Source organism: Miscanthus floridulus, chromosome 1 (genome assembly GCF_019320115.1).
Source record: "Miscanthus floridulus cultivar M001 chromosome 1, ASM1932011v1, whole genome shotgun sequence".
In the NCBI taxonomy this organism is placed as follows: Eukaryota; Viridiplantae; Streptophyta; class Magnoliopsida; order Poales; family Poaceae; genus Miscanthus; species Miscanthus floridulus.
Genome location: NC_089580.1, coordinates 124,868,467 through 124,883,884, shown reverse-complemented (window position 1 = coordinate 124,883,884; position 15,418 = coordinate 124,868,467). Strand labels below are relative to the sequence as shown.

At 44.5% G+C, this 15,418-nt stretch overlaps 1 pseudogene; it reads right to left on the bottom strand.

The window, feature by feature from the left end:
• Nucleotides 1-4,877: 4,877 nt before the first annotated feature.
• LOC136462714 (histone H3.3-like) lies at nt 4,878-5,637 on the bottom strand (annotated as a pseudogene).
• Between the last annotated feature and the right edge of the window lie 9,781 nt (nt 5,638-15,418).

The window sequence follows — 15,418 nt, the reverse complement described above, 5'->3', positions numbered from 1 at the left end:
TCCTCCATCCAAAAAACGACACTATAGAATGTTTGCTGGTCAAAGTTTCTCAAATTTGATTAAGTTTATATATAAAAATACTATTAGCGTCATTTGTATCACTAAATAAATTTATTATGAAAATTGCATATTCTCAAAGCCAGCTACTTGGATTATTAGTAAATTAGGCAAGTTTAGTACCAATTTAATCTAGCAAAATATAAATACCCCCTCTGTTTCAAATTATAAGTCGTTTTAACTTTTTTGGTTCATCCATTTTGCTATGTACTACCTCTGTCCCAAAAGAATGTAGCTACGGTATATGTGTGAGTCGCTTTGACTATTATTTGATATTATAAATATTTATACCTTTTTATCTATAATTGGTCAAACTTGATGTATTAAAACATGACACTGTTATAGAATTGCATTCTTTTGGGGACGGAAGGAGTATATAGACATAATATTATATCTAAATACATAGCAAAATGGATGTACCAAAAAAGTCAAAGCGTCTTATACTTTGGAATGGAGGGAGTAACATGTTTGTGACATCAGACATGTGCGCGTGTGATCTAAGCGCATCGAACATGTACATGATACTAATCATCATGATTTTTATCATAGAAAAGAAATGACGACATGCAATAGCATACTCAGTGGCACCAAGCCAACGTTAGTGGACATAGCGGTTGTCGATATAGTTGTCCCGCTCGATGTCGTGCAGTAATGTTGCATTGCTGATCACCCTAGATCATCGGGAAGAAGCGGGAAGAGGAACGAAGGAACGAGCAGTTGCGTGAAGACGCTCCCCAAAAACCTGATTGTCGGTCTTCACCCGAGCAGGTGAACTCACGAACGACGCTGGTTTTGGTGGCTTGCTCTCCTTATCCCCGTCCGCGCAGGAATCGGTATGGGGATGCTAGAGAGCAACTCAAGAGTGGATTGGTGAGGCGTGGTTTTTGTGTCATGCGCTCGTGGACAGGAGGAGAGCACCGCCTTATGTAGCCTTCCAGGGACACCGAGAGACGGGCATAATGCTTGATAATGGTCATGAACAGCACGTAGTAATTGACATATAAATTGTCCGTTACTAGTAGCCCACTAATATCAACCCAACCACTAACACACCTTAAAACATCCCACTAATGACTACTAACACATCATGAGTTTCACCTAACATTGATCTTAGCCTTGAAATTTTCTTTGATTTAATTGCTAAATATAATTGGTCAATTTCAATAAAATCCAACAGTAACTGGGTCGTGGTGGGTGGCAAATCAAAAAAGTAGAGGCCACCTACTTTGTGTGAGAATGGATAGTGGGGAAAGATTTGAGTACCCAATAAATCTGGAGGCTTAAGTAAATAAAATAGGAGTAGTCTGCAGTGCTCTTACCCCGAGCGCCGGTGGGTGCTGTTGTGAGTTGGTGACAGTGACGCTAGCCCGGCAAGGTGTCTTGGTTGTCATGATTGGGTTCGAAGCGTGCCCCCGTCGGTGAGCGCAAGCTGCCCCACGTGCCCCTCTTCACTAATCACTCGTACTACGCAGCACCTTGGCTCCTCTATGCGGGCCGGCCGTGTGACTGATGGCATACTCCTGATACTGGTATATCGACAGGGTTAAGCAATCATCATACGTATATTACAGAAATGGAGAGTCAATCAGTACGACATCATGGTAAAGCCGTTGTCTTTCCAAAATATAAACCCTGATAAAATACGCACAAGAAGTTTTCTCAATCAGTATACATCGTCTTCCTAAAAGAAGTCGAGAGGTCAAATCTTCCGTTAAATTTTGCTCTTCCATGTAAATTGGCAATTTTTTTTCTCTCCTTTGCTCTCATCTGTCTTGGCATCTCTCCCACAAAATTTTATGGGAATTCAGATTAAGTAATTTAATTTTTTTTATTCAGAGTGCCATCACAAGAGGGGGAATCATTGTTATTTGCCTCCAAGCTAAGTTGCCCGTGGTAGCACTAATTAAAATACGGCTTGAAAGAGATGGAGCTGATTAAACAGTTGCGCCAACAATTTACACGTGGGGTACCTACGCGTCTTCGCCAACAGCAACAGGGTCTACCGGGGTTTTTTTTTTAGCAACAGGGTCTACAGTTTCCAGTCTGTTCGGCTGGTGCTGATGCGATCGTATACGATCGTTGATTATTATTGCTGGCTAGTTTGATGTGAGAAAAAAATATTGTTCTAACTAAAATTTATGATCGTTTACGCTCAAGCAACAGGGCTCTTCATGACTACTACTAGTAGAAACTACAAGAAGGAATGATTCCAGGCAGCAATCAAGGACCATGTTCCCTGGACTGAAGAACTCGATCTCCCTTGCATTAACTCCATGTTCACAATTTATTAGTACTACTATTCCACTTGGTTGGAGTGCAACAAAGAAGAAGAAAGGAGCCATATGCACTGCTCTCCTCGAAAAAAAAAAGATAAATCGTATGGACTTGATCGTAGCCACGGAGTATATTGCTATTTGTAGTCAACTTTGAGGCCACCAATTATAGCACTATACGTATGAGCATGGCTGTCTAAATATATTGAGTCATCACCTGACTTTAGTTGAAAGCCACAAGGACAGAAGAACAAAGGCCCTGTTCGCTTCGCTGAAAAAATAAGCCGAAACACTGTTCCGACCGAAAAATACAAGCTGAAAAGTACGGATTATAAGATAAAGCGAACAGGCCCAAAATAAAGTCGTGACGTCATCTTGTCTAATATTGCCTCTATCCCAGAAAAATGCAATTAAATTTTATCCTGAATTAAAGCATCCTAAGTTTAACCAGATTTGTAAAAAAATACTAATATTTGTTATATCAATAAGTATCAATATACTCTTTAATCATCATGAAATATATTTTTCATAATATGTATATTTGGAGTCTTAGTATTGTTTATGTTTTTTAATTTAGCCAATTATAAGATGGTTTTAACTTAGATGATACATAGAATTGCATTCTTCTAAGGGCCTGTTTAGATTAGTTTCGAATTCTTAAAAACCAATTTTGCCTCTAGTTTCTTAAATCTATATTCTGCGCAAAAATTGGTGGGGTGTTTGGATCCTCCTAGTTTTTAAGAATCTGGCTTCATTTATTGCTCTATAGGTCACAAAAACTAGCAAAAGTTAGGTATCAACACCTTCCTAGTTTTTAAGAATCCGACAAAAACCAGCAGAAGAAAATAGGGGTGTTTGGATCCGACCCAGTTTCTAAAAGCCAGATTCTTAAAAACTGGCGAGAACCGGAGGATCCAAACATAGCCTAAGATGGAAAGGTGTACAGTTAACTAGTCACAGTATTTGATGATATCTGACTACTGTTTATTATGAATACATTATTTGTAGCACCGGATAAGACAACAGACTTGCAATGGCCCAGACACCATTGGGCTGTAACAAATAGAAAGGACAGGCCCAACCTAAAAACTGCTAACCCACGCCCATAAAAAAAAGGAATTCCAAAAAAAAGGGAAAAAGTCGTGCTGTGGTGCAATTTAACTTATCAAAATAGAAAACAGGTTCTGCACACTCCTGCAGCAAACAACTCCGTCTTTGCTCTTATTGTGGGCAGGGCCGCTTCTTCATTTGCGGGCCTGACTGGCCTTCCTGTGTGGTTTGGACCACGTCTTTTTCTGAGAAGGCCTTTTTGTGGACCACTGCTTGTAGATCAAAAGAAAAAAGTCCGTTTTACTTCCGTGATATATCCTCAAAGTCTATTTTTCCTCCTTAAACTCCAAAACCAGATAAATTATCTCCCTCAACTTTTAAAATCATTCGTTTTGCCACCTGACCCGGTTATAGGTGGTTTTCAAAGGCGGTTTTTATTATTTTTATTTATTTTGGCTGAATTTTTAAAAATCATAGTAAATCGTAGAAAAATCATAAAATGGAATATTCAATTTTTTTTTGGACTCCACATGTGTAGATTTATACAATGAACATATACTATGGTATACTTTAATACAAAGTTTTTGGTGTAGCTTTAGATCTATGCTTTTCTATAATTAATTCATAGCTATAGTTTCTATGGTTCAATTGTGGTGAAATTTTAATGGTCAGCTAATTATTGTATGATTGAACTGTAGTAAAAAATTTATGCTCATTGGATTTATTCCGTTTTATGCTTGTTAAATAGTTTTTATAAATAGTTTAAAGTGTGTACAAATAGAAATGAGTATGGAATTTTTACTACGGTTAAAGCATATAATAATTAGACCATCATAAAAAATTTGCAAAAGTTAAGGAGGTAATGTAGACTTTTTCCAGATGAAAATCAAATACTAGAGAGGCCCATGTAAATCCAGAGGACCAGGATTGTGCCGTTGTCAGGTGTGACAGAGTTTATCATATCGTCGTCAACGATGTCCAGTCACTTGGAATTTGGTAACACAAAACTTTGTTGCATGCAATTGGCTAGTTACCACAACCTGACACCATTTTTTTCACCTTAATTACTGGGACTGAATCCAAAAACTGACGCGCTTATGCATTGTTTCTTGTATCACGACTTCATCAAAGGAAATTCAGCAGCCAGGAAATCAAAAGGAAATTGAACAGCCAGGTAAACAAGCAGGAAAATGTGACTGATATAACTGCAGTTACGTGAAGCTTAATATCTTACACCAGCAAAAGAAAACCTAGGAGGCTACCATGAAATGCATTAACTAGCTAGTTATTTTTTCTACATATAGAGGGCTTGTTCGGCTGGTATTAAAACCGGCTGATAAGCCAGCTAAAACTAATTTATTTTGAGAGAGAAATACTGTAGAATGTTTGAGGACACAAACTTAAGCGAACACTTCTCGACAAAACATAAGACCACAAGTAAACTAAGCAGCAGCCAGCAGGTTGTCGATCGGTAGCTCCATTGACGACGCGATACGGTTAGTGCCTCTCGCCACGGATCCTGGTAGCCAGATGAACATCTTTGGGCATGATGGTGACCCGCTTGGCATGGATGGCACACAGGTTGGTGTCCTCGAAGAGGCCCACGAGACACGCCTCCTGCAGAGCAAGGATCGCATGGCTCTGGAAACGCAGGTCACTCTGCATGTGCATATACATACATAGCCATGAAGAAGTTGCATTTATTTATTTAGATCTTACAACGGTTTCAAAAGAAACAAGGAAAAAATGCAGATCATGCATGCATGTAGTGATCAAATTAGCAACCATATACGTACCTTGTGAAGCTGGGCAATCTCCCTGACGAGCCTCTGGAAGGGCATCTTCCTAATGAGCAGCTCGGTGCCCTTCTGATACTTGCGAATTTCACTGGAAGAAACTAACTAAATGTGAGGTTCGGATTCAGCTGTGACACGGTTAATTGCATGAAAAAACACAACCGTACAATTGATAGCAAAAGCAAAACCATGAAATGAAATGAAATTAGCTGTGTTCCACTTCTTGCTGCACATACCGAAGGGCTACGGTTCCGGGGCGGTAACGGCGAGGCTTCTTCACTCCTCCGGTTACTGGCACTCTCTTGCTAGCAGCAAACTGGTCACCAAGTCATACTAATGTTAAAATCTACTTTCAACACGCAAGTACTGATGATACTTAACATGCAAATTTTATCTTTGAAACGAGTTGCTTCCTTGGTGCCTTTCCTCCGGTCGACTTCTGTACACTTAGTACGAGCCATCTTCCAAACAAAATAGTAAACTGATCATGAACAAAATAAATCCTGAGTACTACGACATTTTAATTGAAATTAAAATGCTTTTGAGGAACAGAAATAAGTATGTATTATTATATATAACAGTATCTGCATCTAATTATATGTGCACGGAAGTACTACTGTCACACACGTAGCATATGCCTAATTAATCATGTAAATGTAATAGTCAGAAAATAAATTTAGAACATGTATGCAGATAAAGAGAAGTATATGGATTGAGATGTGGGAACTATACACAGTGCAAATAAAGGCCGATCAGCAGGGGCTTCATGGTGTTTCGAGCATTGTTGGATGGTATATGTATGTATTCGATAAAATTTTAGATGGTATGTACAGTACAATTTCAGAGCTTAATAAACCTGATTCATCACCTGGATACTAAAGAAACACTAATTACTGTTGAGTTGTCGTTTCCTCTCTGTTACAATATCAGGGCATACCGGTACACACGAGCATGTGTGTAGAGATATAAGGTCGAGATCGAGGGAATAGGACTGCAAAGTGCAAACAAGATCATGTGCACTCGATACTCGTGTAACCAAAGTTATCAAAACACTTGTACGACATAAATGGTGAATAACCTCTGAGCAGAGTGGGGATGATAGATCACTGCTAGCTAGTGTAATCATGCATATTAGAGTTTGCAACCCATAATTTCACACATTAAAACCCTAGAAACACATACATGTTATCAAAGCAACAACCGCCAAGGTCCAAATAAACATGGCGCCGGCCAGTTGACGTATACAAACAACAAAGCATGGCAATGGCCAACATGTAGCTAGATATATGCACAACAAATAAAGCAAGAATATAGATCACCGGAATACTGCACGATTAAATCAAGTACTAGTAATAAGGAGAGTAGGAGAGTAACTAAAGATGAAGGAGGTGGGTCTATTTCGTTACCTCTCAGGCTCTCACAGATCGTGTGTGCTAGAAAGCGACTGCTACACTGATGATGCCTTGTAGTCGTAGTAGGTCGCTCTTCAGCCGTGACCGTGTGATGAATTTGGCTAGGGGAGGGGGCGCTATTTATATAGGCACGTAGGCGAGACACGCAACAGACTTATTAGCACCCTGTTCGTTTGGGCTGGTTTGGCTTATAAGCCATGGCTGAAAGTATCGTTGGCTGATTTTGTGTGAGAGAAAAATACTGTTTATTGACTGATATGCCATGGCTTATAAGCCAGATACGAGTGAGCGAATAGGCTGTAGATCGGTTCCTGCATGATCGGACGGCTCTGATTAGGCTGTGCTGCGGATCGGTGTAGGCGAACGCAGGATTGTTATTGGCTGGTGGCACTATGACGCGGATTTATGTAATTAACCACAGCATGTATACGACGTATATGCAGTTTTCCTTCTCAATGCTTTTTTCGGCAGTCGCTGGATTGAAATCTAACGGCATGAGATCGGGAACTATACGTTTAGCTACCCCACGAAGCGATAATATCCAGTCCGTCCGCCGACCAGCAATCAATTAGCGCTCAAACCACGCGGAAGCGAGCCCAAACTGCTGTTGGGCTACGACCAGGATACCAGACTACTAACCGCGCGGCCCAGGTGTGTTCTCTTTTTCGCTTTTGCTTCCTTCGTGCCATCCAAAATATTGATGTTCGATGATTCCATAGTGCACTCATGATAAAAGAATGATACAACATTGGTTTCAGATGACTCACCAGCGGTTTGCTTGCTTATAAGCTAGATTAACATTTAACATCGAGGACTACTATATATACTCCTACCACCATGCCTAGGATGCCATCCAAACGTTGTAGGAGATAGAGCTACCAGTTATGCTTATGTTTTAAGGAGCTATGCAGTTATAAATCCAGAAAACTCTGAAATATTAGAGGAAACCAAATTGCCATGCCCATCCACCCTAACTTAGAGCATAGGGTGCCTAACTTAGAGCATAGGACCAAATTGCGATGCCGAGCATAGGGTGGAGAGAGATATTAGGTTCTTTCAGACATAACAAGGACGGTGGAGAGAGATATAGTTAGGGTGGAGAGAGAGATTAGGTTATTTCGGACATAACAAGGACGGTAAACTGTGTGGTTGGGGTCAGTGGAACTTGACTACGCCGTAGTTGTTGATTAGAGACGGTTAAATTTACTAGTTACAGTTTTCAGATAGTTAGTTATGCATAAATAGATATGATTTTAGAAAAATTATGAGTTATTAGGCTATGATTTAATTTTGTATAAGTAGGAGATATGCATATTGTGATTTTGTCTTCAATTTTAAGCCCATTTGGTTGACCCTTGTTTTTGGTGGAGAAGAATTATGGCCCCGTTCGCTGGTCTGAATTTTGGCTGAAACTGGCTGAAAAACACTGTTCCGGCTGAATTGTTGTGGGAGAAAAACACTGTTCCGGCTGAAAAAACAAGCCGAACAAGCCAAATTTAAGACAAGCGAACGGGGCCTATATTTGCATATCGTGCGTATTATTTGATACTGAAACCTTGCACGCGCCCCTACTAAAAGTTTCTAAAACAATTTCATCAGTTTGACTCTATATCATTGTTGCGCTCGCCGACCCGGTCCACGCCGAGGGAGCCGACTCTGAAAACTCACCAACGCTGCAACCCAAGGTGCCCTCTAGACAACATTGATGACAAAGATGACGGCTCACCAAACCCATCGGTGATGGCACGCTCCACAATTCAGGAGGTTTTGAGTTCCGCTGACCCTTCTCTATCGCGGTGGGAGTCTCTACAACCCGTCGTGGGAGAGGTGCGCACCGTCACGCCCATAGTGATCGCACCTCTATAGGAAGACGCAAACACGCCGCACATCGACCCGCCGCCCCTGCGCCAAAGACCTGCAGCGACAGACTGCTTAGCGAGGCGCGTGTGGGCAGAGCGCTTCAGGCCTATGTCAGGCGCAAGACTTGTGGGCCGGGCCATGCCCGGGCTGTGCGTCTCCCAGGCCGGCGGCAGCGATGCCGGCCAAGCCCCCCATTGACAACCGCCTCCCTAGAGCAGCCGCGCAACACGGGGATCACAGGGACTATGTTCGTCGACGCGATATCGCGCCCCTGGCTCCGGCTCTGTTGCAAGCCCCCCAGCGCAGACCCGCTCAGCCACAACGATGTAAGAAGATTTCTACGCCTCCAGTGCGCAAGAGCGTACACATTGTAGCCAGGAATTCGCCCAGGGGTGATGCCCAGGCATGGGCTCGCCAAATCCTCGTGTGAAGTGGCTGGGCATCCTGAAGGAGGAGGGACTTACCTCGGATGATTTGGTCCTGCGCTATTCAGCCTTTTGGCCTGCTCAACAGCATGGTTGTCAAGGCCTTGATGGCACTATGTGGCCTCGACGACGTCGATGCAGAAAGCGCTCCTCAGGCCTAGAATCCGAGTTTCATCAAGGGCTCCATTACCTTACCCCATGTTAGGGCCTGTTTGGATCTTATCAGATTTCACAATCCAACTTGTAGAAGTGGTGGTATGGTCTCCACACACAAACCAACTCCACGAGACAGCTTTCACAATCTCAAAAGTTAAATGAACCTAGCTTCTACAGTCTTGAGGTACCTGCAAAGGTTTGCTCGTTGATTATGGTCACCACTCGCAGATTAGGATAATAATTAACTTTAACTTGGGTTGTACATAGGTATACCATATTAGTAAAGCATCTCCAACAGTTTGGTAAAATCACTCCCAATCTTGATTTTTTGTTCGGGTGAAAAAAACTTTCTCCAACAACTCCCTATCCTAACTCACATCTAAGTGCGTTTGGAAAATGGGGGCATCTACAGGGAAAGAGGGGCATTGAACTTTTTTCTTCGACACTTTGTCACCTTTGAAAAGATCAAGATGCTCAAGAGGGGGGGTGAATTAGGCTAATTCTAAATTTCTTTACAATAATAAAACTCTACGGTTAGCCCAATTAACCCCTTGTGCCTAGAAAGTGTTTCTATTGATCTAACGCACAAAAGTTTAGCATGGCAATTCTAGAAATGTAAATGACAAGAATTAAATTGCTCAAAGTAAATGCTCAAAGTAAAGAGAGAAAGAGGAATGCGGTGATGTTTTGCCAAGGTATCGGAGAGTCGCCACTCCTCACTAGTCCTCGTTGGAGCACCCGCACAAGGGTGTAGCTCCCCCTTGATCCGCGCAAGGATCAAGTGCTCTCTACGGGTTGATTCTTCGACACTCCATCGCGGTGAATCACCCACAACCGCTCATAACTTGAGTTGGGTCATCCACAGTTTCTGCCGGATGATCACCAAGCTCTCCAATCACCACCAAGCCGTCTAGGTGATGGCGATCACCAAGAGTAACAAGCACAAACTCTCACTTGACCACGACAAGCCTAATGAGAAGGGTGGATGCACACTTTGCTACTCTTGATCTCACTAATGAGGCTCTCTTTGGGATTCTCAAATCTCAATCACCTCACTAGGACCTTGCTCTTCTTGGCACTCTCAAAGGTGTTTCTCAGCTGTTGGAATGAGCAAAAGTACCCCCACACACGAATGGAGGAAGTATTTATAACATGGGCTGAAAAATGAACCGTTATGTGCCTCTGCGGGGTGACCGGACGCTCCGGTCATGTTGATCGGACGTGCCGATCAGTTCACTCCGAACTCCAGTGTTTACAGTGTGCCCGGACGCGTCCAGTCGAGATTTTCCCTCTCTGGAACCTTACTGGAGTCGACCAGACGCTGGCCCTCAGCATCCGGTCACTTGATCTCTCAGCGTCCGGTCGCACCAGACGAAAACACCTCGGTCAAATGAACTGATCGGACCCTGAGCCAGCGTCCGGTCAAACTGGAGCCAGCATCCGGTCAGTATTTGACCCTCCATTCACTTCCAACTCTCGATCATACGTGAATGAAGTTTGCTCCATTGGATCTAAGGGCTATTTTGGAGCTACCTAGTGCTAGATTTAGCAAGTGTGCACCACACCTAACTCACTAGATTCACCTAGGTCAAGCTACCCATCCATACCCCCCTTAATAGTATGGCCAAAGGAAAAAACAAAGTCCTAAACTACTCTAAGTGTCTCTTCAACTCCAAACGACACTTAGAACTAGTCCATCCTTAACCTTGTCGTCCATCCTTTGAAAACCAAAATGATTTCTATCATAGGGGCATGACCACCATGATTGCCCAATCGATCTCCATTATCGTAACCTAACTTAATTGCCTCTGCAAAATATACGTTAGTCACAGTAATCACGTATTGTTATTAATCACCGAAACCCAACTAGGGGCCTAAATGCTTTCAATCTCCCCATTTTTGGTGATTGATGACAATACTACCTCGAGTATGTGAAAGATATGAGGTTTTTAACAAGCTTGGTTCATATAAGCTTTTGGCAATAAGAACAAAAGTGTTAGGCAAGCTTATATGACCCAAGCCAACATGATGTACTCAAAGAATATGAAATAAGCATGAGTACAAGTAACAAAGCTCATTTGCATCGGAGTAAAACGCGGAAGCAAGAGCAAATGAGCTTAGCACAACTGATATGACATGTAAATAATACAAAGTAGAGAGCACACATGTCATATATCACAATCATGTAGATATCACTATCACATAAAAAGTTTAATGCATAAAAGTAAACACACGACGAATGCATAATAGTGTATCACACATAAAAACCACATATAATAGATAGTCTAAGTAAACTAAGCTCCCCTAAGTCGCTCCATCTAAGTCTAGCATACTCGAACCCTCTCCCCCTTTGGCGTCAAACACCAAAACCTAAGGTCGGTCAGCGGGGCCGCAGCGGATGAGTCAGGCGCTGAGGTACGAGGAGCAAGCTGAAACTGAGTGCCATCATCATTTGAACCAGAGCTCTGAGCTGTCTGACCCTCTATAGCTGAAAGCGATGCTGAAGCGGTCTGGGTCGGATCAACAACTGGAGCTATTGTAGACTATGTAGGTATGACTGAAGCAGCTGACTCTGATGATACCACTGACGAAGGGAGCGTCTCTATAGTCCCCGGTAATAGGTGCAACAATAGAAGGACCTAGGACATGCAAATATGGGGGAGTAGGCTACCATGTCAACCTCACTAAAGGATGCACCAAGGCTCCTGGACACTATAGTCTCTGGCACTAGTAGCGAAGAAGTCTGAGCCGGTGTAAAGCCCATCTGGAGAGGTGTGAACTATGGGGCTATCATGGGCGAAGCAAACCACTAGGATACCTGCTCTGTAGGTGAAGCAAACTGTGCTGGTGGCTGTCCCTGACTCTGAAGCCCACTAGGCTATAATGCTAGGATCATGGAAGTGGTGGCAGGCTAACCAAGCTAGGGTGAAGGCTGTGGCGGTGGAACCCCAATAGCTGTCACTACATGCTGCATAAATCTAAGGAGCTGCTACTACATGAGGAGCTACTACTGATGCATGGCCTGCTGCTGCTGCTGTATAGTCTGCTGCTGCCACTGAAACTCATCCTGTCGAGCCTAGAACTATGCAAACGTGGTGGCGGTCTCCTGAGCCTGGCGAGCCTGATCCTGCCTCATCCGCTCAAGTATGGTAAGTAGAGCAGGGTTAGTCTGTAGTGCAGATGGAGCTGAACTAGAGCTACCGGCCTCATGATCATGTTGTCGAGGAGGCATCTGAGGTATCTCGCGGTAGTCCTCATCTGAGTTGTCACTGGGGTCGCTCTTGACCATCCCCTCCTGCTGAGCATCCAACTGCTCCTCCTCTATAGCTGCTATGCCCCTAATAGTATCATCCAGCTGGGCTACAGTCTCCGGCACCTCTAAACGATGGCGCGGCTGGCTAGGTGCAGTTGGTGTATTATGGTAGATCATCTGAGTTAGGTTATATGCAGGGAACTCTGTCATAGCACCACTATACTCAGCTAGCATCTCAGGTGACCTCACTATAACTACCCTATGAATAAGAAATGTGATCCAGTGGGCATAGGGCAACTGTCGATGACCTCTGAACCCCTCAGCAATAGTGTCCTCCATCTCTGATAGAAGGAGATCCCAAATATCAAATAATGTCTGCTGCATCAAATAGTTCAGAAGCCACAACTGTATGTGAGTCAAGCCCTCATGATAGCCTATCCTCGGAAGCAGTGTCCTCCTCATAATGGCATCAAGCACTCTAGCAGTGGGAGTAAGATCACTAGGTGTCCTACTAGACCCCTCGCCGAATGGCTCTATGAAGCAGTGGCAGACAAGATCAGTAGGGGGTACCATCCCGCTATGAGGACGTCTGGGGGCATTGTCTATCCATAGCAAACCTCATGTAGATGGACGGGCTGCTCCTAAAGCCTGAGTATCTCTCTGACCCTGGTGCTCGTTAGCCTATCATCTCTGCCACTGAATGCAAAGTGTATGAATCTGTGCTGTGGGTCAATCCAGAGAGAAGCATAGAACTGACGAACCTAAGATGGAACATACAATCCTGTCCATCCAAGTAAGTCTGTCAACCCTGGCAGGTAAGAAAGGTAGGGGCGAATGTGCTCTCCAGCTGCTGCAATAATAGACTCTATGTTGCACACCCTCTGAGATATGAAAACAGCTCCACTGTTAAGATACACATTATAGAAATCCTCCTACAGTGGTGTGTAGAAGCCCTCTGATGCACGCTCATCTCACCTCGGCGGAAACTACTACTGCTCAAACTCCACAAATCTGAGCTGCTGCACCTGTTTGGCTGTGGTGGCCCTCAGATCTAGATGAGTCACTAGAGGCGGACCCTGTGGTCTGGGTGGTGGACGAGAACCCCTTCGCTGTGTATCTGCCCTCGGTGTGACTAGAACACGGGTATGACCAGAGTAGCAAAGCTGTGGCTGAGGTGCCTGCTTGGTCTCCTGCTGTCCCTCTAGAGTCTGCTCTACTGCCTGTGACTCCTGCTGCTGTGACTCCCCCTAAGGCTGACCCTCATCAATGGCAACACGCCATCCTCCAATCATGAGAGTCCTAGGTGGACCACCATGAAGGCGCTCAACCTGCTCAAGTGTAGCCCTCGCTTCTGGTGAAAGCTGATCTGCGATCCAGACTCCACTACGAGCACCTCCTCTCTCGGCACGCTCTATGGCCTCTGCAACTGCGGTTGCTCTAGCTATATCTGCATCTGGATACTTGCGCTTCTTTGTTGTCAGCTTCTTTGTCGCCTTGCCTTTTGGATATATAGGCAAGCGAGGTGGATGCCTTGGATCCTCATCACCCGGACCGCCTCCAACATTCTTGACGCGAACCATCGGTTGGATCTGAAAAGACCAACTGCCGCTGAAAAGAAACAACTGCTAACTATCACTTTCGAGGCTTGGCCTCGATCTGTACTCACGAGCTTGGCCCCGAGTTGACTGACAACTACAAATATGACCTCAACGGCACTAACTCACTGCACGTTAGAGTAGATCGGATTTATAAATAATAACAATAAATCTAGAGATGTGAAACCCTAAGAAAGCAAGCAATAGGTATGAAATTGAATCAGGGGCATGCTACCTGACGAACTGGTGACCCGAGAAGAGAAGAGACGCAACACGCGGGGAACCACCAGAAGACCTAGGGTTAGGGTTGACTGATTGGCAAGGATCGGCGGTAGAAACTCCGGTGAAGCTCTGGTGCGGCACTGGTGCGGGCAAGGGCGAGCACGGCGGCGCGGGATGTGGTGCTCGGTGGTGTGTGCAGGCAGGGTGTGGGAGCTTGGGCAGGCAACGGCGCACGGTGGTGCGTGGCACACGGAGGCAGCGGCGGTGGCGTGCGGAGGTAGCGGCGGCGGCGCACGGAGGCAGCGGCAGCGTGGGCGAGCTGGGCTGGTGACTCCAGCGACTAGGACGAGATGCGGTGAAGTCGGCGGCTTGGGAACAATGGGTGCATGGCGGATGAGTTAGGTCAACGCGCGCTTGGATTATATGGGTTCCCTGCGGAGTAGAAAAGGAAACGAAGAAAGAATCTAGGCCCCGCATGTTTTCTACTGACCAGACGCTCCGGTGGCAGCCACCGGACGCTGCCACCCAGCGTCTGGTCGATTCCAGTAAGGTCCAAAACCCCTGGAATCGCGACCGAACATGTCCGGTGGACACCGACCGGACACGTCCGGTGGACACCGATCGGACACAGCCAGAGTCCGGTCCAAGCAGTCTTCATCATCTTCGATCAACCAGACATAGAGCCACCATCTGACCAGACGCTGGGAGAACACTGTTCCAGCGTCCGGTCACTCCTTCGCAGCAAGTTCACCTCCTGTGAACTGACTGGACGCTGGACAACAGAGTCCGGTGCAGTGTCCGGTCACTCCTTTTCCAGTGAAACTTCAAAGTCCTTTGTGCTGCCTGTTCCCAATCAAGTCCCAACTCCAATAAGATCCAAATAAACACCAATTGAGACTGATGTGAGTGACCTCTCTCAAACCCTCATGTTTTTCAAAAATATTTTGCCTTAGGCTATAATTCTTTTTAAGAAAATAGGCAATAAGAGGGCAATTTAAGATAAACGACCAAACAACATTCATGCATATGCAATGCAATACTTGAAAGTAAATCTAGTTGCTTGTCAAGTTTGATCCAAGGTTAAGCTTCTTCACACTCTTTCCGGTGGTTATCTTAACCATGTTAGACAAGCCTTACATGTATTACCATAAATTAAACATGTCGTATATTACAATGCAATGCAAGGGACAACACAAGCTCATTTTTAGTAAAGTTGCTAAATCAAGAACATTGAGCTCATTCCACAATCTACAAAATGTTGCCTCATCTAGCGGTTTAGTGAAGATATCCGCCAATTGATCCTCGGTCCTTACACCTTC